Source organism: Ailuropoda melanoleuca, chromosome 14 (assembly GCF_002007445.2).
Source record: "Ailuropoda melanoleuca isolate Jingjing chromosome 14, ASM200744v2, whole genome shotgun sequence".
Taxonomy (NCBI): Eukaryota; Metazoa; Chordata; class Mammalia; order Carnivora; family Ursidae; genus Ailuropoda; species Ailuropoda melanoleuca.
Genome location: NC_048231.1, coordinates 59,738,222 through 59,762,668, shown reverse-complemented (window position 1 = coordinate 59,762,668; position 24,447 = coordinate 59,738,222). Strand labels below are relative to the sequence as shown.

Below are 24,447 nucleotides of genomic sequence, written 5' to 3'. Positions count from 1 at the left end.
CTTAAATTAATTTCATCAATGAAAGAGAGGTAAAAGAATTATTTTAAAATATAATATAAAGGAAGATCCAAATATTCTTTAACTTAAAAAGTTTTTCAGACCTAATAGGCATGACAAAACCTGTCTTCATTCCTTTCTATTCAACTCAGCAAGTACTTTTGAGCTCCAATAGTTAATCAGTTACCAGATTCCACAATCTTTGTTTTTCGCACTCCTCAATTCTTACTGTGAATTGTTCCTGTAATGTACTTAGGATCACCAGGCCGGCCGACACTATTTTTTTATGCCTTAAAAAGGCAATTATTATCATATTCACAATTAGATTTACCATATAAAATTATTACCATATAGCAACAGCCTATAAAACGTAATAGTATATTATCAAAGAAGTAGATGGCTTAAGATGACTCATTAACAGGTGAAATATATTTAGCAAAATTATTCAACCCAGCCTTTCTTCATGACTATAACCATGCCCAACTCACAAAAAAGTGTAGCAAAAGTATAGTATGTTATATACCAAATAATCTTTATCTAAACAAATCAATGAACTTAAGTGTAAGTATTATAACACAATATCTAGCCAACTTTACAGAAAAGGTATAATCCAGGTATTATCATGTTAAAAATAGATATCTGTTTAAACATCATGTCTTAATTTAACCTTCCAAAAGTGCATAGAAAATTGAGGAATATAAAAAACATATTAACTTACCCTTCAATTTATTTAGAAGACCTCTGCTCTGGGTCAAAAGCACAAGGTGTTTCACTTCTGACTTCTGAAGCTATGAACTTAAATGGTAAATCAGAGGAAGCCACCTTTCTGGACCACGCTAGAGTTTGCTAGACACTACTGCTATGTGGAAGAGTCCTGCTGCATCTAAGCTATATACAGTGTGCAGTGGATAACCTAATATGCTTTTCATTTAACTGGCTGGGCAGGTTTCTACCGTCTGTGGAACATGGAATCAAACCAGAATATGTTGGCATAACAGGCCAGTTAAACCGGTTCTTCTGTAGATCCAGAACCTGTCCAACCAGTCTGCATCAAAGGCTAGCCCAACAAGCTGCAGCGGCTCAGCTCTGCAAGCTTGTATGGGTGAGTTATCCCCACCTCCCATCAACTCCCAACAAACTACTCAGAATGTTGTAGCCTCCAGGAAAATAATTCAGCGTTTTAGTGGGAGGGATAGATCTATGTCAGGCATAGCAAGAGTCCATTGTTATAAACCTCTTATTGTAGATACTTGAGTATCTATCATCCTTGGAGGTAGGTAATCCTTTTTAAAATGTACTCCAGGGCTTTCTGCAGATTAAAGCCTCTAGAAAGAGATTATCTACAATGAAGAAGAATCCATAATGCCTGACCTTTTCCACTAGTCCACTTGGCTCTGCTTGGTCTAGTTTAGGCTTGAGAGGGAGGTTCATATTCCCTACAAGGGTAGTGGCCCTGAGAGCTAGAAGGAAGCATTTCTAGAGGGAGGGAAACAAGGTATCAGTTGACCAGTCATTTGCCTGACTATGTTATCTTCCTTGTACCCAAATGATCCTCATATCATTCCAGTCTAAAGCTGGAAAAACCCCTATTTCTGTACACTTAGGACAACTTGAAAGGTTTTACTTTGGACATTCAGCAGTTGAACACAAATTATTCATACCTACTATGTGCCAGGAACTGTGTTAGGTACAGGGTTACAATGGTGTAAAAGAGTTTAGTAAGAGATAGGAGCAATATCCAAGTTCCTAGTATGTCTAGTAATCTTTTGGAAGGAAGAAATAAACAACAGAAGATCATATTTTGACAGAAATTGGTTGTGTTAAGAGAGATCATGTGAGATTTGTTCTTCTCATAATATTTGCACATTTAGAAACAGCCTTTCCTGGGGCGCCTGGGTGGCTCAGTCGTTAAGTGTCTGCCTTTGGCTCAGGGCGTGATCCCAGAGTCCTGGGATCGAGCCCGGCATCAGACTCTTCTGCTGGGAGCCTGCCGTTTCCTCTCCCACTCCCCCTGCCTGTATTCCTCTCTTGCTGGCTGTCTCTCTCTCTCTGTCAAATAAATAAATAAAATCTTAAAAAAAAAAACAAACCCAAAAAACCAAACAGCCTTTCCTATCTACGGATGCAGTGATTCTCAAACTTTCCTACTTAAGTATAACCTGAAGTGCCGATTAATGAGCAGAGTATTGGGCCTCACCTCCTGAGACTTTGATTCAATAGGTCTGGATGTACCCCAGCACTCTGTAGCTGTTGCAGGGACCGTAGGCCCAGACTCCATGCTCAGTTTCTTTTCTATATTAAAAGTTGCCATATTCACTTTTGTATCTCCAGTGTCTAGAACATTGACACTTAAAAAATATTTAGTAAATTCTTATTAAGTAAATATCTACTCAGGCCCAGCACTTGCTAGATCATAGGGAATCACAACTGGTAACTATTATGTGAATAAAACTGCATTAAGTACTATAATTATAATAATTGAGGTAGGAGCACAGAAAAGGGAGCAAGTATGATTGAGTATGGGAAAGACTTAACAAAGGAGATTGGTTTAGAGACTTTCTTTTTTAACCATGACCAAAGATTGCTATCTGCAGGATAACAAAAGGTTGAGGGAACAATAGAAAGAATGTCTTTGATTTGATACAGTAATAAAAGCTTTAAAAGTACCTGAGGACTCCATGACCTCAAAACTTGTGATAAGGTTATTTTCTAGATCAGGGGTCAGCAAATTTTTCCACAGATGATCAAAGAATAAATATCTAGGGTTTGTGGGACAGATTGTCTCTCTTTCAGTTATTCACTTCTAATATTATAGCACAAACACAGACATAAACCATAGTCAAAGAATGGGTGTGGCTATATTCCAATAAAACTTTATAAAAACAGGTGACAGACTAGATTTGATGAGTAGGCTATAGTTTGCTGAATGCTCTAGAGTGAAATGTGTAGAAATTAACAAGATTGCTTAATTGGTTAGGAAAATGGGCTTTAGGGGTCTGAAAGACTTGGGTTCCATCCCAGTTTTGTTCCATTAAATTAGCATTGTCACGTGAATTAAGCATCTGTTTTACTTATAAAATGTGAATGAAAATAACAGTACCTACCCTCTAGAGTTACGGAAAGCTTTACCTACTGTAATTCATGTGAGGTTTTTTATCCCAAATCAGTAAAGTCCCCATAAAATGTCAGCTAACAGTAAAACTCGTTAAATATGGTAAACATGTGAGTGTTTATTTCCATTTTTTTCCCAAATATTTTATTTATTTATTTGACAGAGAGAGAGAGAGCACAAGCAGGGGGAGCAGCAGGCACAGGCGAAGGGAGAAGCAGGCTCCCTGCCTGGCAGGGAGCCCTTTGTGGGGCTCAGTCCCAGGACCCTGGGATCATGACCAGAGCCGAAGGCAGACCCTTAACTGACTGAGCCACCCAGGTGCTCTATTTCCATTATTTTTTAAAGTCCTACTCAAACGGCAGTAAAGAACCAATAGCGTAAACTCTTAAGGATCAAAAAGAATGAGAAAGGTAGCAAACAAGAGATATCCATAAATTTTGGAAATAGGAATGAGGATGAGTGGTGATTGATTTAACAGAATAGAGAAAGAGGAATGTACTTGTAATAATAAAAGCAACTTTATCTCTGCTGCAGAATTCTAAGTAATGTTGGGGATTAGATGCACAAGATAGTCTTGGGGAGATGGTGGGGGTTGGGGGGCTTGAAATGGGAGAATTGGTTAAAAATCTGCTTCAGGAGCAGTTTGCTCCCTAGGTCCCTTCCCTAACCCAGATGCCTGAAGACTGCCCGTTCTGCAAACTTAAGAGAAGATTGGTGGGAATTGTTGATTGATCATGAGAAAGATTGTCCCAAGTTGGTTCTGGTCTGGAGGATATCAGGCAGAGGTGATGGTAACTGGTAAAGTACCAAACTGAAAGCAATGTGATTGTGTTAGTGTCCTATGGCTACTATAACAAATTACCACAAATTTAGTGGTTTAAAAGGACACACATTTATTATCTTATAGTTCTGGAGGTCAGAAGTCCAAAATGGATCTCAATGGGCTAAACTCAGGATGTCAGTCTCCTTTTTGGAAGCTGGGAGAGAATCTGTTTTCATGTCTTTTCCAGCTTCTAGAGGCTGTTTGCATTTCTTGGCTCGTGGCCCACTTCTGTCTTTAAAGCCAGCAATGGCCCGTCACTCATGTTGCATCATTCTGACACTGACTCTGCTGCCTTCCTTTTCTACCATTAAATCCAACTGTATAATCCAGGGTAATCTCCCCCTTTTAAGGTCAGCTGATTATCAACTTTAATTTCATCTGCAAATTTAATTCTCTTCTGCCACATAATGTAAAATATTCACAAGTTCCTGGGATAAGGATATGGACACCTTTGAGAGAACATTATTCTGCCTGGGGCAGAGATTAAGTCAAGGTCTCTATACTGAGTGGTGAGATACCTGTCCAGGTAGGCTTCTGAATGCTAATAACCAGGTTTATACTCCTCACTCAGGAAGCAGAAAACTGGAGAGTTTATCTCAAGAAACTCTCAAAACTCTCATTACCGTAATGCAGTGGTTATTAACTAGGGATGATTTTGCCCCCAGAGGACATTTGGGAATGTCTGGAGAAATTTTCTATTGTAAACAACTGGGGGAAGTGGGGAAGAGGTGTGCTACTGTCATCTAGTGAGTAGGGGCCACGGATGCTACTTCATATTTACAGTGCACTGCATTACATCCTTCCTTGTCCTTACCCCCCAAATAATTATCTGATCCAAAATGTCAATAGTGTCAAAGATGAGATAAATCCTACCTAGGGACACAGAGTTGCAAATCATCATTTTTATTCCTCATTTTGAGATAGAGCATGTAGCATGGAAGAGACAAAAAGAAACCAATAGATAAAATGAACTTACAGAAAATAGTCAATGTTGGGAGCAGAATGATAATTTTTTAGAAACTACTATATTAATATCTTCAAAGAAATAAGAGAAGATACTGATGACATAAAACAAGAACAGAAGGCTATCTAAAAGTGGAACTTTGGGAGAGTAAAAAAGAGATATTGGAAAGTAAAAATATGATAGCAGAAATAAAGTCTACAGAAGTTAGAAGATGAAGTTGAGGAAATCTACTAAAAACAAAAATTAAGAAGCTATTGAAGGATGTGCTACAAAATAAGAGTAAATTAAGAAAGATGAGATCATGAAATCCAGAAGTATAGCAATGGAGATATCAGTCCCAAGACCACAGCACCATGTAGGTTGCATCATTCCAATAAGGTATTGAAGACTCTGTGATTTTTACTTCAAATTTGAAGTGCTATGACTGAGGGAAAGAAGGGGAGGTTGGGGGTGGGGAGAAAGTGAGAGAGAGGATAAGAGAGAGGGAGGAAGATGTGAATATGACTGGGTTTTGGTATAAAATTTAAATTTAAAAAAATTTTTAACAATGCATGTGTTGGGGCACCTGGGTGGTGCAGTCGTTAAGCGTCTGCCTTCGGCTCAGGGCGTGATCCCGGGGTCCTGGGATCGAGCCCCACGTCAGGCTCCTCCGCTATGAGCCTGCTTCTTCCTCTCCCACTCCCCCTGCTTGTGTTCCCTCTCTCGCTGGCTATCTCTCTCTCTGTCAAATCAATAAATAAAATCTTTAAAAAAAAATGCATGTGTTCACTTGCTTCACCATTAACCAAGGGTTAATGTTCAAAGATCATGAAATGAGGAAGATAATCAAACTGTGCAAGTACAAACTAGCACCTGCAGAAAAAGTTTGCACAAACATTTATATCTGGCAGTATTCATGAGTAAGGGTTTGCAACATACTATCCAATAGCTAGTAAAATCTGATCACTGTAAAATTAAAAGCATGTTTCACCCAAATACAAATGAGGAAACCTGATTTTAAGCTTGCCTCAGTTACTCTCAGTTACTCTTATGTAAACATGGATTAGTTATTTACAATCCTGAACCTGGGTTACTTCATTTATCAACTGAGGGAGTTTAATTGGATATATTCTTTTTAAGAAAATGATTTTATTTATTTATCTTAGAGAGAGAATGCGAGAGCAGGAGGAGGGAGAGAGAATTTCAAGCGGACTTCACACTGAGCATGGAACCTGACTTGGGGCTTGATCTCACAACCCTGAGATCATGACCTGAGCCAAAATCAAGAATCGGGCTGACTGAGCCATCCAGGTGCCCCCCCCCCCTTTTTAAGTAGGCACAGGGCTCAAACTCACAACCCTGAGATCCAAGACCTGAGCTGAGATCAAGAGTCAGACACTTAACTGCCTGAGCCACCCTGGATATATTCTAAATATCTATTCATCTCCATACTTTATTCTAAAGTTCTTTTGAAAAAATGAACAATTCAAAAAATGTGGGAGCAAAAGCAAAATAGACTGATCAAGGAGACATTTTACAGAAAAGCAATTTTAAAATGCAAGCTAATTTTAGGTTGTGTTCTCCAAAAGCTGACACCGAGATATGGATTCAGGTGCAAGTGATTAATTAGAAATGTGTGATAATATGAAATCAGTAAGGTAGTCAGGGAGACAAGACAAGAAAGGGGAATACAATAAGCAAGGCTATGATATTACATATAGAAAACCCTAGACTCCACCAAAAAACTGTTAGTACTAATAAATGAATTCAGCAAAGTTTCCAAATACAAAATCAATATTAAAAAATCAGTGGTGTTTCTATACACTAACAGCTAACTAACAGAAAGTGAAATTAAGAAAACAGTCTCATCAAAAAGAATAAAATCCTCAGGAATAATTTACCCAAGGAAGTCAAAGATCTGTATGCCGTAAACTATGAAACATTGATGAAAGAAATTGGAAAGATATTTTGTGCTTGTACATTGGAATATTATTAAAATGTTCACACTAGCCAAAGCAATCTACAGTTTCAATGTAATCCTTATCAACATTCCAATGACATTTTTCACAGAAATAGAACAAACAGTTGTAAAAATTTGTATGAAACTACAAAAGACCCTGAGTAGCCAAAGCATTTTTAAGAAAGAACAAAGCTGGAGGCATCATGCTTGCTTATTTCAAACTATATTGCAAAGTACAGTAATCAAAATAGTATGGTATTGGCATAAAAACACTCATATAGATCAATGGAACAGAATACAGAGCCCAGAAATAAATCCACACATATATGATCAATTAATTTATGACATAGGAGCCAAGAACATACGATGGGGAAAGCCTAGTCTCTTCAATAAATAATGTTGGGAAAACTGGACAGCCCCATGCAAAAGAATGAAGCTAGACTGCTATCTTATACCATAAATAAAAATTAACTCAAAATGTATTGAAGAATGTAAAGGCTCAAACTGTAAACCTCCTGGAAGAAAAAATAGGGGGAAAGCTCATTGACATTGGTCTTGGCAATGATTTTTTTTTTTTTGGATTTGACACCAAAAGCAAAGGAAACGAAAGCAAAAATAAACAAGTGGGACTATGTCAAACTAAAAAGTTTCTGCACAGCAAAGGAAGCCATCAACAAAATGTAAAGACAACCTACTAAATGGAAGACAATATTTGCAAACCACATATCTGTTAAGTAGTTAGTATCCAAAATATATAAGGAGCTCATATAACTGTAGCAAAAACAGAAACATAAAACGTAAATATATATGAGCAAAGGACTTGAAAAGACATTTTTCCCAAAGAAGACATACAAATGGCCAATAGGTACATGAAAATGTGCTCAAAATCACTAATTATCAGGGAAATGCAAATCAAAGCCATAATGAAATATCCCTTCACACCCTGTTAGTGTGGCTATTATTGAAAAGACAAAAGAGGGGCACCTCGGTGGCTCAGTAGGTTAGGCATCTGACTCTTGATTTAGGCTCAGGTCATGATCTCAGGGTTGTGAGACTGGGCCCCGCTTTGGGCTCTGTGCTGGGTGGATTCTCTTTCTCCCTCTCCCTCTGCCAGTCCCCCCCCCCAAAAAAAGAAAAAGACAACAGATAACAAAAACTAGTATGGATGTGGAGAAGAGGAAACCCTCATACACTGTTGGTGGGAATGCAAACTGGTGCAATCAGTATGAAGTTCCTCAAGAAACTAGAATTAGAACTACTATATGATCCAGCAATCTCACTTCTGGGAGTGTATTCAAAGGAAAATTAATCATATCTTAAAGAGATATCAGCACTCCTGTGTTCATTGCAGCATATTCACAATAGCCAAGATATGGCAACAACCAAAATGTCCATCGATGGATAAAGAAAATGTGATATATATTATTAATAATCATATAAATATAATATGTATTATATAGTATTCCATTATATATGTATTATATATTATGTATGTATTATTTAGCCATGGTAAAGAAGAAAATTCTGCCATTTGTGACAACATGGGTGAACCTGGACAACAGTATGCTAAGTGAAATAAGCCAGACAAAGACAAATACTGCATGGTATTACTTATACATGGACTCAAACAAACAAACAAACAAACAAACAAAAAAAGTAGAATGGTAGTTGCTGGGGAACTGGGTGATTGGAGGAAATAGAAGAGGCTGGTAAAAGGGTAGGAACTTGCAGTTCTAAGATGAATAAAGCCTGAGAAATTCTATTGTGGGCAAAATGCTATATAAAGAGCATTGCATGCTGCAGAGAAATCATTCATGAAAGGTGCCAGGCTCTTTTTTTCAATAAGGTAAACTTCATTACTTCATTGTTGTCTTATTTTAAGAAATTGCCATAGCCACCCCAGCCTTCAGCAACCACCAGCCTGATCAGTCAGGAGCCATCAACATGGAGCAAGACCCTTCACCAGCAAAAAGTTAACTTGGTGAAAGCTAGGATGATGGTTAGCATTTTTTTTAGTAGTAAAGTATTTTCAAATTAAGGTGTGTACATTGTTTTTAAAAACATGATACTGTAGCACATTTAGACTACAACATAGTGTAAACGTAACTTTTATAGGTACTGGGAAACCAAAAAAATCATTTCATTTGCTTGATTGTGATACTGGCTTTATTGTGGTGGTCTGGAGCCGAACCTCCAGCATCTGTGAGGTATGCCTATAATTCAACCTGTAGCACTGGTATTTGTCATTAAGACAATGTAATTTTTTACCTGTGTTACTTTTGCTTCTTAGTGTTTAGGGGGAGAAAAAGTCCTCCCTGTAGCAGCTCAGTTTAAGCAAACAGATTAGCTGATTAGAATTGTGTTTCAATTCTAAATCCCCAGGAAGGAGCATCAGGTTGACAGAGGTTAAATTATATATCCATCCCTGAGCACTCAGTTTTGGCCAAGGTCAGGTTATTTACCACCTCCATTGCTTCAGGTCGATGGAGCCCATCCTTGTTGACCACAGGCAGTTTCCAGTGAAGTGAGAACGGGAATATTTACCATTATAAAATTGGTGTAAAACTATTTAGAATTGAATAGAAAAGAGCAATATGGAATATTTTCCAATTTTTATGCCTAAAACTAACTTCAGTAGTAGAATAAACCCTTGAGAATTTATGACTTAGAAAATTTTATGATTGAAAAGACTTGAAAGAAAAAGAACTTGAAATGGGTATTTTATATCTATATTTAATGTTGAAGTAATTGGTGTGCTTAAACATCCAATATGAAGTCATAGAACTACAAAGCAAAATGACTTTATGGTTAAATATTGCATCTTGCTTTGTCTGAAATTACCTAAGTGCTATATAGGTGCTAATGAATTCTCCAACTTGAGGAGACATGCAATGAAAATTGCATCATTCTTTGGTTCTGAGTGCTGCTGTAAGCAATGATTTTTTTTCCACCCATACTTTTTTCCTTTAAATTGCTACCTTGTGCCAAATTAAGAGATATGAACTTGCATATAGCTTTACTTTATGTACTGCAATAATAACTAGACTCACCAAGGAAAAGTAACCTCAGCCGCCTTTATAAAAGTTCATATTTCATATTTCTTTTCTTCACTTTATACCTGTGTCACTACAATTTATTTTTTTCTGTGACACATGTTAGAAGGAAATGTCCTGTGTCTAAAAGTGTCATGACCACTGTCTTTAATGCCGGAAAAATTATAATTAGCTGGAAACATGGCTGGAAGTCACATATTCTAAGTAACAACATGCCTTTACTTCTGGTTGGAGGGCAGTGGCAAGCTTCTCTTCTTATCCCTTCAATTCTTTTCTTCTGGGCGTTATAGTATAGTTGTTAGGAGTTTGGGTTTCAGAATGAGAAAGGCCTGAATTCAAAACCCTGTTCAACCATGTACTAGTTGTAAATTTTTGGGTAAATTACGAGGCTTCTGAGCTTAGTTTCTTCATCTGTAAAGAGGGATAATAAGATTATTACAAGGATTAAATGGGATAATATTTGCAATGTGCTTAGCAAGAGCTTGGCACATAGTTAATGTTTAAAAAGTAGTAATGATGGTTAAAAATAACACTTATTTTCAGTGCTAGGCTTGGGGAAACAAAGATGCACTGAGGCATGGTCCTTGCCTTGAAGGAACTCATAGACCAACAGAGTATGGGACTCAGAAAGTATCACTGTAAATGTGTCTTTATGTTGGAGAGGCACTTGGTACTTGATAGTTATTGATATCCATTAAGCACTATATTATTATTATTTAATAATCTATAAATAAAATTTATTCTTAACTTTAGATTTTAAGAACAGTATAATCAGAGCAAGTTATTGTAAACGACTCACTAGAACTGTAGGTGTTGGCATTCTTTGCCTTGTTCTTAGTTCTGTCCCAGTCACACAAACAGCTAGTCTCTTTCTTGGGTACAAGGGAAAGATATAGATTTAAAAAAAAAATGAAGCATATTCAATCTAGAAGATTGGCTCTAGTACCAGATTTGGAGGTGGAGATGAGGGACTAGAATGTGAGAAGCAAACCTAGGCAATCTATCCAGAATTGAGGGAAAGAAAAACAGGCTCAAGTCATTCAGTTGGTACCCAAAGCCAGATGTCTTCCAGGCACCTGTGTCTATGGGAAGAGGGAACAGAGACACTAGGAATTCCAGCAGTCTGGGTAGAAGTTCAAACCAGCAGCCTGACCCTCACACAAGCAGTCTAACCTGGGGGTTAGGTAAGGTGAGAGAGGTGGAAAGAACAGCGCTACCACTGCTTTTGCCCAGTGGTATCCAAGCCTTTCTGACTGTTGATCTTTATATATTTATAAATTATATACAAGGACCTTACTAGTAGCATATTAGTGCATAATAAAGTTCTTTGTTAATGATAACTGCAATTATCTTTTTTTTGTGGTAGAAAGACTTTATTAAAGCTTTGTGCAATTACTTTAAATAATTTAAGAAGTAATTTAGAATTATTTTGGCTGGCTTCTTGGCATATTTGATTATACTGTTACTGTTTTTAAATGAAGATAGGCTGATGAAGAAGAGATTGGGCTGCTTTTTGATGTTTGGTGTTGCACTTGCTTTGTCAGTGTTATCTTCAGTTTGCCTTTTCTTTGCATTTTAAAGCCATCATGTGAAGGTAGGGTTAGTAATTCATAATACACCTAACTGAGCACACATAGACAGAAATAAATTCTGTATACTGAAATCCAGTGAAAAATTAGGGTTCCCTTTTTTTTCTTTCAATTTTTAGAGCTCCTTTTCCCTCATATGACAATGCATATCACATGGAATTTATATCCTCCCCACATCGAAAGGATCCTTTTGTTTCTTCTGAACTGATGTTGGAAGAGATTGGGAAAAGTTAAGGAAGTAAAACTTTGCTTCTTAAAGAAGGAGGAAGGAGACAGTTTGATGTTTAGGACTGCAGAGAAGAGGAAAAAAGGGGAGGTTAAAAAGATATGGAAAGTTACCAATTTTGCAACGGCAGAGTACATACAACACCGTACACTCAATATGCCTTTCCTTGCTCCTTGCCTGTCCAAATTCTGCTCAGCTCAAGATCCACTTTTTCCAATTAGCCTGTACCAGACTGTATTTTCTAAAAATGGAGACAGCAATATCTCCCATCCCTCACAATCTTTTCCCAAGGTGACCTTGACACTCTTCCATTCTCTGAAGTGGTTATATAGATGGCAAATTAGTGCATGAAAAAATGTTCAACATTACTAGCTGCTAAGGGAATGTAAATGAGGGCTACAATGAGATATTCCTAACACACCTAATATAATAGCTAAAATTTAAAAACTAGTGTCAGTACAAAATACTGGTGAGGATAGGAAGAAACTGTATCTCTCATACATTTTGGATGGGAATATAAAATTGTATGGCCACTCTGGAAAGTATTTTGGCAGTTTCTTAAAAAACTAAACATATATATGACACGTAATCTAGCAGTGACTCCTGACATTTATCCCAGATAAATGAAAATTTATGTTCACAAAAGAAACCCATGACATAAATGTTCATGGTATCTTTATTTATAATAGCTCCAAACTGTAAACAACCAAAATGTCCTACAGTAGGTAATTAGCTAAGCAAATGGTGGCATATCCGTACCAGGGAATACCACTTAGCAATAAAAAGGAACCGACTATTGATAAATGCAATAATTTGGTTGAATTTGAAGGGTATTATGCTGAGTGAAAAACATCAATTTTAAAAGGCCACATACCGTATAATTTCATTCCATAACATTCCAGAAATGACAAAATTACAGATATGGAGACAAATTAGTGGTTGCCAGAGTTTAGGGGTGATGGGGGAGGGTGTGACCATAAAGGGGTAGCATAAGAGAGATCTTTGTGGTGATAGTTTTGTACCTTACTTGTGGTGATGGTTCTGTGAATGTAGAAATGTGACCAAATGGACAGAAAATGAAAATGTCAATATCCTGGTTTTGAAATTTCTTGATTTTGAGTAGCTGTAGTTACTAAGATGTAACTGTTGGGGGAAACTGAAGTGAAGGGTATGTGAGACATACTGTCTCTGTACTGACCCTCTGTACTTTGTGTGACTCTACAATTATTTCAAAATAAAAAGTTAGAAGAATGGAAGAGAGTAAATTTAGGTTAGATCCTCATCAGCCTTTGTCTTCATTCTTTCCCTGACCCTGAAAAGGCCACAGAGAGGTGTCAAGGGGACATACCAGAAATATTTTATAATTTCTCTTGCAGATTTTTTCTTTGACTTCAGTATTACATAGAATTGTGTTATTTAATTTCCAAATATCTAGAAATAATTTTTTAAAGACTTGATTTATTTATTTGACACAGAGAGAGAGAGACAGCGAGAGAGGGAACACAAGCAGGAGGAGTGTGAGAGGGAGAAGCAGGCTTTCCGCTGAGCAGAGAGCCCGACCCTGGGCTCGATCCCAGGACCCTGGGATTATGACCTGAGCCACAGGCAGACACTTAACGGCTGAGCCACCCAGGCACCCCTAGAAAGAATTTGATTTCTAGATACCTTGTTGTAGTTAATTTCTAATTTAATTCCATTGTGTAAGATTTATGGAAACCAAGAGTTGGATGCTCAACTAACTGAGCCACCCAGGCAACCCTCCTGTTTTTATTTTTTTTTAAATCTTTTTTGGGGGTGCCTGGGTGGTTTAGTCAGTTAAGTGGCTGCCTTCAGCTTGGGTCATGATCCGAGGGTCTTGGGATCCAGCCCTGCATCAGGCTCCCTGCTTGGTGGGGGGCCTGCTTCTCCCTCTGCCTGCTGCTCCCCCCTGCTTGTGCTCTCTTTCTTTCTCTGTCAAATAAATAAATAAAATCTTAAAAAAAATCTTTTTTTGGCATCAAGTTGGGGATCTGGACTTTCATTTTATTTCTCTTCCTAGATGGTTCTCTGCAAGCATTCTGCAGTAAGTAAAGGCAAGTCAAGCAAATTAGAGTGTTCTTTACATTATTTTTCTCATAGTTTTAGCAGTTCTTTACACTTGTACACTGAGCTAAGATTTGTTATTTCATTTGTTCATTCAACAAATATTTTATTGAGCACCTACTATGAGCCAGGCACTCTTCTTTTTTAAAAATGAGATGTAGGGGCGCCTGGGTGGCACAGTGGTTAAGCGTCTGCCTTCGGCTCAGGGAGTGATCCCGGCGTTATGGGTTCGAGCCCCACATCAGGCTCCTCTGCTATGAGCCTGCTTCTTCCTCTCCCACTCCCCCCTGCTTGTGTTCCCTCTCTCGCTAGCTGTCTCTATCTCTGTCAAATAAATAAATAAAATCTTTAAAAAAAAATAAAATAAAAATAAAAATGAGATGTAATTAACATATGACAGTAGTTTCAGGTGTACAAAATAATGATTTACTATTTGTATGTATTGCAAACTGATCACCACAATAAGTCTAGTTAACATCCATAACCAAACATAGTTGCAAAATTTCTTTTCTTGCAATGAGGTCTTTCAAGATTGACTCTCTTAGCAACTTTTAAATATCCAATATGGTATTATTAACTATAGTCACCATGCTGTACATTACATCCCCATGACTTATTTATTTTATATCTGAAAGTTTGTGCCACTTGACCCCCTTCACCCATTTCACTCACCACCACCTCCATCCAGTCCCACCTCTGGCAATCACCAATCTGCTTTCTGTATCTATTATCTAAGTTGTTTGGCTTGGTTTGGCTTTTGTTTTTTTAGATTCCACATATAAGTGAGACCATATGGTTTTATCTTTCTCTGTCTGAGTTATTTTGCTTAACCTAATGTCCTCAAGATCCATTGATGTTGTTACAAATGTCAAGATTTCGTTCTTTTTATGAACTGAATAATATTCCATTTTACATATGTACCACAATTTCTTTATCCTTTCATTCATTGGTGGACACTTAGGTTGTTTCCATATCTTGGCTATTGTAAATAATGCTGCAGTGAACATGGAGGTGAATAAATCTTTTTGAGTTAAAGTTTTCATTATTTTTTAGATTTTATTTATTTATTTGAGAGAGAGAGAGCACTAGTGAGCATGAGCAGAGTAAGAGGCAGAGGGAGAGGGAGAAGCAGACTCCCCGCTGACCAGGGACCCTGAGATCATGATCTGAACTGAAGGCAGATGCTTAACTGACTGAGCCACCCACGTGCCCCTAAAGTTTTCGTTTTTTTTCAGATAAATACCCAAAAATGGAACTGCTGGATCGTATGGTAGTTCTATTTTTAGTTTTTTGAGGAACCTCCATATTGTTTTCCATAGTGGCTGCACCAGTTTACATTCCCTCCAACAGTGCACCAGTGTTCCCTTTCTTTTTCCACGCCCTTACCAACACTTGCTACTTCTTGTCTTTTTGATAATAGCCCTCCTAACAGGTGTGAGATAATGTTTCATTCTGTTCTTGATATGCATTTCTCTGATGATTAGTGATGTTGAGCATCTTTTCATGTACCTTTTCATGTTGGGCATTTGTATGTCTTCTTTGGGAAAATGTTATTCAGATCCTCTGCCTATTTTTACATTGGTGGTTTTTGTTTTGTTTTGTTTTTTTTTTTGGCTATTGTGTTGTATGAGTTCTTTATATATTTTGGATATTAACCCCTTACCAGATATATCATTTGTAAATATTTCTCCCATTCAGTAATTAAATGGCCTTTTCACTTTGCTGATGGTTTCCTTTGCTGTGCAGAGCTTTTTAGTTTGATGTAGTCCCCCTTGTTTATTTTTGCTTTTGTTGTCTTTGCCTTTGATGTCAAATCCAAAAAGTAATTGTCAAGACTCATGTCAAGGAGCTTACTGCCTATATTTCCTTTTAGGAGTTTTATAGTCTCACATCTTACATATAAGTTTTTAGTCCATTTTGAGTTAATTTTTGTTTATAGTATAAGATAGTGGTCCAGTTTCATTCTTTGGCATGTGGCTGTCCAGTTTTCCCAGCACTGCTTATTGAAGACACTGTCCTTTCCCCATTGTATATTCTTGATGCACTTGTCATAAATTAATGAACTATATATGCATCAGTTTATTTCTGGGCTCTCTATTCTATTCCATTGGTCTATATGTTTGTCCTTATGCCAATATCATACTGTTTTGATTACTATAGCTTTGCAATATAGTTTGTAACATAGTTTGAAATCTTTTTCTTCTTTCTCAAGATTGCATTGACTGTTCAGAATCTTTTGTGGTTTCATACAAATGTTAGGGTTGTTTGTTCTATTTTTGTGAAAAATGTCACTGGAATTTTGATAGGGATTGCATTGAATCTTTAGATTGCTTTGGGTAATCTGGGCATTTTAACAATTTTAATTCTTCCAATCCATGAGCACAAAATAACTTTCTATTTGTTTGTGTCTTCTTCAATTTCATTCATTAATGTCTTACAGTTTTCAATATATAGTTCTTTTACCTCCTTAGATGAATTTATTCCTAGATTTTTTTTTGATACAAAGCCTGGTTGTTGATTTGAGATTTTCTTGTTTTTTAATATAAGCATTTAGAGCTATAAATTTACCTCTCTGCACCTCTTTTTCCTGCAGCCCATAAAATATGGTATATTGTATTTTTGTCTGAATTTGTCTCTAAGTATTTTCTAATTCTTCTTGTGATTTATTTTTTGATTCATTGGTTGTTTTAAAGTGTGTTGCTTAGTTTCCACAATCTTGTGAATTTTCCAGTTTTCCTTCTGTTATTGCTTTCTAATTTCTTACTGTTGTGACTAGAGAAGATACTTTATGACATCTGTCTTTTAGAATCTATTGATACTTGGGGCACCTGAGTGGCTCGGTGGGTTAACATCTGCTTTCATCTCAGGTCATGATCCCAGGGTCTTGGGATCAAGCCCTGCATCAGGCTCCCTGCTCAGCGGGGAGTGTGCTTCTCTCTCTCTCTACCCCTGCTTATGCTCTCTCTCTCTCTCGCTCACTCTCTCTCTCTCAAATAAATTAAAAAAAATCTTTAAAAAAATCTATTGAGACTTAATTTGTAGTCTATCATATAGTCTCTCCTGGAGAATGTCCATGTGCACTTGAGAAGAATATGTATTCCGTTGTTGGTTAGAATTCTCTGTACAGGTCTGTTCTAGTTAGTCTATTGTTGTTATTTAAGTCTTTTTTTTTTTTTTTATCTTCTCTTTGGTCTGCTTTTCTATCCATCAATGTGAGTGGGGTATTGAAGGCTTTATTATTGTAGAACTATTTTTTCCTCTAATTTTGTCAGTTTTTGTTTTATATATTTTGATGGTCTGTCATTAGGTACATAAATGTTTATAATTATTATATCTTCTTGCTGTATTAAAACCTTTATTAATATATAATGTCTTTTCGGGGTCTTTGTAAACTTTTTTGATTTAAAGTTAATTTTGTCTGTTATTAGTATAGATACCTCTGCTCTCTTTTGGTTACTACTTGTGTGGAATCTTTTTCCATCTCTTCACTTTCAGTCTATTTGTGTCTTTGGATAGCATATACTTGGATTGTGTGCTTATTTGAAATGTATTAGTCTCTTAAATTGAAGAAAACAAGACTTGGAGTTGTAAACCAAAGTTACAATAATACTAGCTTTTAGGCTAATAATTATTTTTTCTTTATATGTATTAGTCTTTTAAATCATGTAGAATATTAAAAGTGCAGGGGCACCTGGGTAACTCAGTTAGTTAAGTGTCAGACTCTTGGTTTTTGCTCAGGTCATGATCTCAAGGTTGTGGGATTGATCCCTGTGTGAAGCCTAGTGTGGAGCCCCACGTTAGGCTCCATGTTCAGTGTGAAGTTGCTGCAGATTCTCTCTCTCCCTCTTCCTCTGTCCCTCCACTCTATAGAAATTCTTTTTAAAAAAGCTCTAAAAGAAGAAAATAAAAAGTGCGGGTACAAATCATCATTACAACAATACTAGCTTTTATATTTGCCTATGTACTTACCTTTATTGAAATCTTTATTTCTCCTTATGGTTTCAAGTTACTGTCGAGTATCCTTTTATTTCACCTTGCAGGACTCCCTTAAGCATTTATTGCAGGGCAGGAGTAGTGGTTTAATGACTGCCTCAGTTTTTGTTTATCTGGGGATATCTTAATTTCTCCCTCACATTTGAAGGACAGTTTTGTCAGATTTAGGATTTTTGGTTGACAGTTTCTTTTTTTTCTTTTAGCAGTTTGAATATAGCAGCCTGCTGTTGCCTGGCCTCCAAAGTTTCTGATGAGAAATCTGCTGGTTATATTTTTGATGATTCACTTCTCTCTTGCTGCTTTCATGATTCTCTCTTTGTTTTTATCTTTTGAGTTTGACTATAATGTGTCTCAGTGTGCATATCTTTGAGTTCATCTTACTTGAAGATTGTTGAGCTTCTTGGATGTTTATATTCATGTTTTTTCATGATATTTTCTCTCCCCCTTTCTCTCTCTTCTCCTTCTGGGACTTCTGAAATGTATGTTGGTCTGTTTGATTTGTACCAGAGGTCCCTTGGGCTCTGCTCACTTTTCTTCAGTTTTTTTTTTTGTTTGTTCGTTTCTGTTTAGACTTGATAACTTCCATTGTCCGTCTTCAAGTTCACTGATTCTTTTCTCTGCATGATCAAATCTGCCTTTGAATCCCTCTAGTGAATTTTTCATTTCAATTATTATACTTTTCAGCTCTAGAATTTCTTTTTGGTTTCTTTTTAGCTTTTCTATGTATTGATATTCTGATTTTTTCCATACATCTTTTTCTTGACTTCATCTTCTTTTAGTTTTGTGAGCATCTTTAAAACAATTATTTTAAAGTCTTTGGTATGTCTGTCATGAGGTTTTTTTCAGGGACAGCTTCTGTTGGTTAATTTTTTTCCTTTGAATGGGTCATTCTTTCCTATTTCTTTGTATGCTTTGTGATTTTTGTTGTTGTTGTTGTTCAGTACTGGATATTTGAATCTAATATGTGGCAACTCTGGAAATCACATTTTTCCCTTCCCCTGGGTTTGCTGTTGTTTTTGAATGTCCTAGTCTTTCATGTCTGACTCCAAAAGGGTAAAGAAAGAAAAATGAAGAGGTGAGGCAGCTCTTTAGGCCCCCTGAAAGTCACTACAGCCAAAAGGGAAGGGGCTTCCATCACTGTGGGGAGGTGCAACAACAATGTCTTCCCACCTCTTTCACCTCTGTGCCCAGAAATAGCAATCAGTGATCAGAGCATAGATCCCAATATTTGGAGGACAGGGTCATTTTTGCTCACCGTGGCTCCCACAAGCTATGTGCAAGCTGCTTCAAGAACATGTGCACAGTGCCTGCCCTATGTCTGGGTATGTGAGATAGGTAGCTACTACTATGCTAGTTGCTGAGATTGGCCAATGTTAACTGCAAATCTTTCCCTGGAAGTTGCAAGCCTTCAATAGAATGCAAAATTCTAAAACAGTTACACCAGACAGATTCTGCCTGTGTAATTATTGTCTAGGTTGGGAGGACAGATTCCTGGTGTTTCCTATTCTACCATTTTTTCAGAAACCTCTGTTATATATTTTTCTATAATATTACTCTTACAATGTTTCTGTGCTCTAACATTTTTTAATTAATTAATTAATTTAAAATATAAATTTTAGGGGTGCCTGGGTGGCACAGCGGTTAAGCGTCTGCCTTCGGCTCAGGGCGTGATCCTGGCGTTATGGGATCGAGCCCCACATCAGGCTCCTCCACTATGAGCCTGCTTCTTTCTCTCCCACTCCGCCTGCTTGTGTTCCCTCTCTCACTGGCTGTCTCTATCTCTGTCGACTAAATAAATAAAATCTTTTAAAAAATGTAAATTTTAGTTAACATACAGTACAATATTGGTTTCTGGAGTAGACTTCAGTGATTCATCACTTACAAACAACAGCCAGTGCTCATCACAACAAAAGCCCTCTTTAATACCCATCACCCATCGGGCCCATCCCCTGCCGACCTCCTTCCATCAACCCTCAGTTTGTTCTCTATCATTAAGAGTCACTTATGGCTTGTTTCCCTCTCTCCTTTTTTTCTTTTGAATATCTTTTAAATATTTTAAATATCTTTTGTTAAAAGCATATAGCTGAATTTAAGAAAGTGCCAGTATTGGAGTCTCTGTTTTGTATTTTGTGAGGTATCCCACTTAGTGATTATTGACATCTTTAGAATTATTTTTGTCATCTTATTTTGCACTTCCATTTGCTCCATTTTCTTCCTCTGATTTTTCTCCTTTCTCACTTTCCTTCAATTGATTTGATCAATTTTGTTTATTCTCTCCCCCTCCACTGGTTTGATAGCTATTTATTCTAGAATTTCAGTGGTTTTCTTAAAGTGTATACATTTCTTAACAAATCTAAAACTAACCATTATCTATTCTCTGGGTACACAACAAGGAAACTTAATTACTTTAATTGCAGTTATCCCTCTCCAGTCTTAGAGAGAGAAAAAATAGAGTGCTTACAAAGGAATGACAGTCTGATGGAAGATTTTTCATTAGCATCAACAGAAAACAGCTGTGAAATAATAACTTCTGAGACCCAAGGTAAACTGTTTATTTGAAGGTTAGTAACCACCTGAAATATCATTTAAGAGCAAAACTCACAGATCCTTTCTGAAAGAACACTAAGTGATGTACTTTAATCAGAAGAAAACCAAATGCAGAAGAGGAGTGAGATGTAAGAAACAATGTTGATCAAAGAGAAAGGTAAATGTATTAGTTAATTTTTATAAGCACTAACTATAAGATGTAATACTCAGAATAATCCTTAGTTGGCTCCCCATTTTTACGGAAGGAGAAAAGAAGGGTGGAGAAGCTAACTATCGAACTTGTGTGAAGTCACACAGGTAAAGAAGTCTAGTGCTAGGAGAATGCCCTCTTGTTCAGAAATGCCGTGAGACTCAAAAAGCAATACTAGCAATCTGTGTTCATTCTTTGAGCTAAATTGTGACTCAGAATTCTTGGGTCTATGAGTTCTAGAATGTATAAGAAAAATTCACTCAGGTGTTATCCTTTGAATTAAGGAGAACATGGAGCAAGAAGACCCACTAAAGATAAATTGTGACAGTTTATCTTACTTGAAATCCTAGTTGTACAGAATGATTTTTCAGTCACTTTGCAAGATTACATAAACTTTGAGAAATATTAAATAACTGATGGCAATATGACCATATTAAGAAACAAAGGTGGAGGGGCGCCTGGCTGGCTCAGTCGGAAGAGCATGTGACTCTTGATCTTAGGGTCATGAGTTCAAGTCCCACATTGGGTGTAGAGATTACTTAAATAAATAAACTTAAAAAAAAAAAAAGAAACAAAGGTGGAGAGAGAAGCTGAATTGAATCAACAAAATTACTCTTTGTAAATAACAAAGCATAGAGTCCCTCTGTATTCTAAACAATAAAACACATGTGGTGTTGTATTTTATTAAAAATCACCTGATTTGTTCTTTAACCAGGCTTACAAGCTACAATGTAATCTTTTAAAATTATAGGTAATTACAAGAAGGCACATTAAACCTCAGTTAATCACAGTTGTTTCAAAAATATGTCCTTTCTCTTAACAAAGCAGTAACCCAGCCAAACCTTGGATAAACTGGCATTTCCCTAGATCACATGTTTCATTCCTAAACACAATGCCCCTTGTGTTTCTTTCAGGTGTCCATACTTTCTCTGAAAAATAGATCTCCCCTTCCAAAGCTTGAGTATTATCTGCTCTTTGTTTGAAAATAAATGCATTGTTCATGTGTGGACTAGTCGTGCAGGTGTTTTACCTCTCTTTTCCCAGTCAGGCTGATTCTTAAGCCTCTCATGAAATCAGTTCAGTTTAGTTAAACCTCTGACATTCACTTCTCATTGCCATTTCCCTTTATAGCCATAATATAAGCCCCAATACAACCATATCATCTTTCATTCCATTATGTTTACATTTTAAAAATTATCTCAGGAGTTGCCAACACTACATCTTTCTCAGTTCTTGAAGGCTAACTTCAGGGCAAGGCCAAAGTTCTGATCAGTTCAGGTTGCTTTCATTTTCCCTGAACTTCCAATTGCTGCCTTATGGTACAGATTTCCTCCTATCACTGGAAAGAGCTATCTGAAAGCTTTGCATGAAATTAAACTCCCTGAGGCGTAACCAAACTGAATGAAGCCACAGAAGCGTGTATTGAAACAACTCTTTTCCTGAGTGGGGCATGTGAAACACTGACATTCTTAACACAGCGAGGATTGGTATTGAATGTCAGGTAACTGGTTCTGTCTTCTGAAGTATAGGATTTCAATCCCTCCTTTTATTTTCAAACAATCACTTTCATGTTATTCCCTAGAGAATGAGGACGGTATGAATCTCAGATCACTGGATAAACTATAGCTGAAAAGGGAAAATGGGGGTGGAGTGGGGAGCAGAATTACTTAAAGACTTCATCTCTTCAGTGCAAAAGATAGTAATTGATATTACTTATCAAAGTGTAACCTGGAGTTTTAAGCAATTTATTATTGTCATTCACGTCTCTAGATTTTTTGCATAATCCCCATTCTCTGTCATTTTCTGTAACTCAAGTGTACTTCAATAAAACATAGTGCATATTTTAGCATTTCATTATTCTTATTGCTTTCATGGCTAAGAGTTTAAAAAATTTCACCTTCCATTGTAAATGTTGGAAAGTTTATATGAAAATAGTGACTAATTATTCATTGTCATAGTGAATAAGAAGTAAAGAATCTATCTGCTTTACTTTTTCTAATTGCAGTATTTTGCTTAACACAATGTGCTCAATAATTTGTTGATTAAGGAGAAGACTGTAACACACGTATAGTGTGTATTATTGCTTCTCTGTCCAATTAACCAAGTATACTAATCTGAATTTAACTGTGAAACACATTATTCTGTCCTGAGTATCTGTAGAGTTGTTATATAATGTGGCAACTTTGTTTTTTACAAATGACACATTTCTTCAGTTGTTTTAAAAAGCTGTTTTGTAGAAATTAGTAATCAATCTCAAAATCAATTTTGCTTTATATTTTGGAATTGATAATACTATAGAAGATTTTAGACCAGAGTTTGGTATTCATATGACATATGGCAATTCTCTGAAACATGATGATGTAGAGTTCATATGGACAATACAATGGAAGTCAGCATTATGTGGAGATATTAAGATTTTACTTATGAGGAGGTGCTATGCTTCTGGCCTTAAGGAAAATGTTAAACAAGACATTTCAGTATTTTGAGATTTTGATATCAGTGGCTGAAGTGAATTTGCAAAACATAATCTTATATGGAAGCTCTACTCAAGCATAATCCCTCCTTTCGCAGTTATGCTTGAACATAGGTCTATGGTTTATACTTGAGCCAATTGATTTCAAAACTCTTAATGCATATCCCCTTGGGATAGCTAAAGAATGGTCTATCTACTAGATATATGGGAAATAGTACTCTAAAACTTCTTGAGATGGAGAACGGGAAAATCTCTATTTGCCCAGTAGCCTGGAGTTAAAATTTGCAAATACAATTTGTCCAAAATTTCTTAAGAGTTTATTTAAACTGTAAGCACCACTGATAAATTGACTGAATAAATACATTTTTTCCTTTTAAACTTTATTGAGGAATAATTTATGCCACAGTAAGAATGATTAGTCTCTTCTCATTTGTTTGTTCAACCATTTATTCATATAAGTATGGTCTCATGTATATTTATTTTATAATTTGGGGTTATAATTCAATACTATGTTATTTGTTTTAGTGCTCAAATCATTCCAGCTTTGGCCTCTGGGAGCTCTTTCTGGTTGGCTTCTGTGTCTCCTTGACATGCTCCATCTTTTTCGTTTGTTTGTTTGTGTGAGCTTCCTTTCTGACACTACAAGAGATCTAAGTTTATCTTTTATTTTTTTTTAAAGATTTTATTTATTTATTTATTTGACAGAGAGATAGATAGAGCACAAGTAGGCAGAGCAGCAGGCAGAGGAAAAGGGAGAAGCAGGCTCCCCGCTGAGCAGGGAGCCTGACTCAGGGCTCGATCCCAGGACTCTGGGATCATGACCTGAGCTGAAGGCAGGTGCTTAACTGACTGAGCCACCCAGATGCCCCTCAAGTTTATCTTCTATTTTCTTTTTCCACCCCAATCTTAGAATCAGCTATTTTCCCAAGTATCCTTGGTTTCTTTTATTGGAAAATGGTATTTAGAAACCAAGATGGGGGTGCTGAGGTGGTTCTTTATTGCTGAGGTGTGGTTACCTCTCAGTGTTCAGAGTGAGGTAAATATATATGTGTACATATTTATGCCTATACATCTACAATTGGCCTGTATATATCTGTACAAATAGTAAGTTAAATATGAGTTCATACTAATGTCTCCAACTCTAATCCATTACTACAGCATTCATTCTATCTTTCCTTGTTGTCTGCAACTTTCACCTCTGACAGTGAGAAACTGGCTCATCTACCATCTGTTCATTTAATTGTTCAACCTTAGTATATATGTAAAGCAGTGTTACAATATTTTAGATTCAATTCTGTGTCTAAAAATTTATTCTACCATACATTCACACTGGTATGCAAAAATATGTGGACAAGGATTCTCCCCTTTCCTTTCCATTCCTTTTTTTAAAAAAAATTAAATAATCTTTGATTTTTAAATAATTTTTTATTGTAGACATTTTCAAGTGTATGCAATAGTA

General features: G+C 36.6%; 1 protein-coding gene across 2 annotated transcripts in view; it reads right to left on the bottom strand.

Moving 5' to 3' along the window:
* The window catches only part of RBBP8 (RB binding protein 8, endonuclease), a 111,236-nt gene extending 110,375 nt beyond the window's left edge, over nt 1–861 (bottom strand). Inside the window, exon 1 of one of the 2 annotated variants that reach the window (XM_019796416.2) lies at nt 716–861. The gene's annotated coding sequence lies outside the window, so the exon portion shown is untranslated. The remainder of the gene's footprint in view (nt 1–715) is intronic. The other variant, XM_034642703.1, reaches the window with a different exon arrangement.
* Nucleotides 862–24,447: the final 23,586 nt, after the last annotated feature.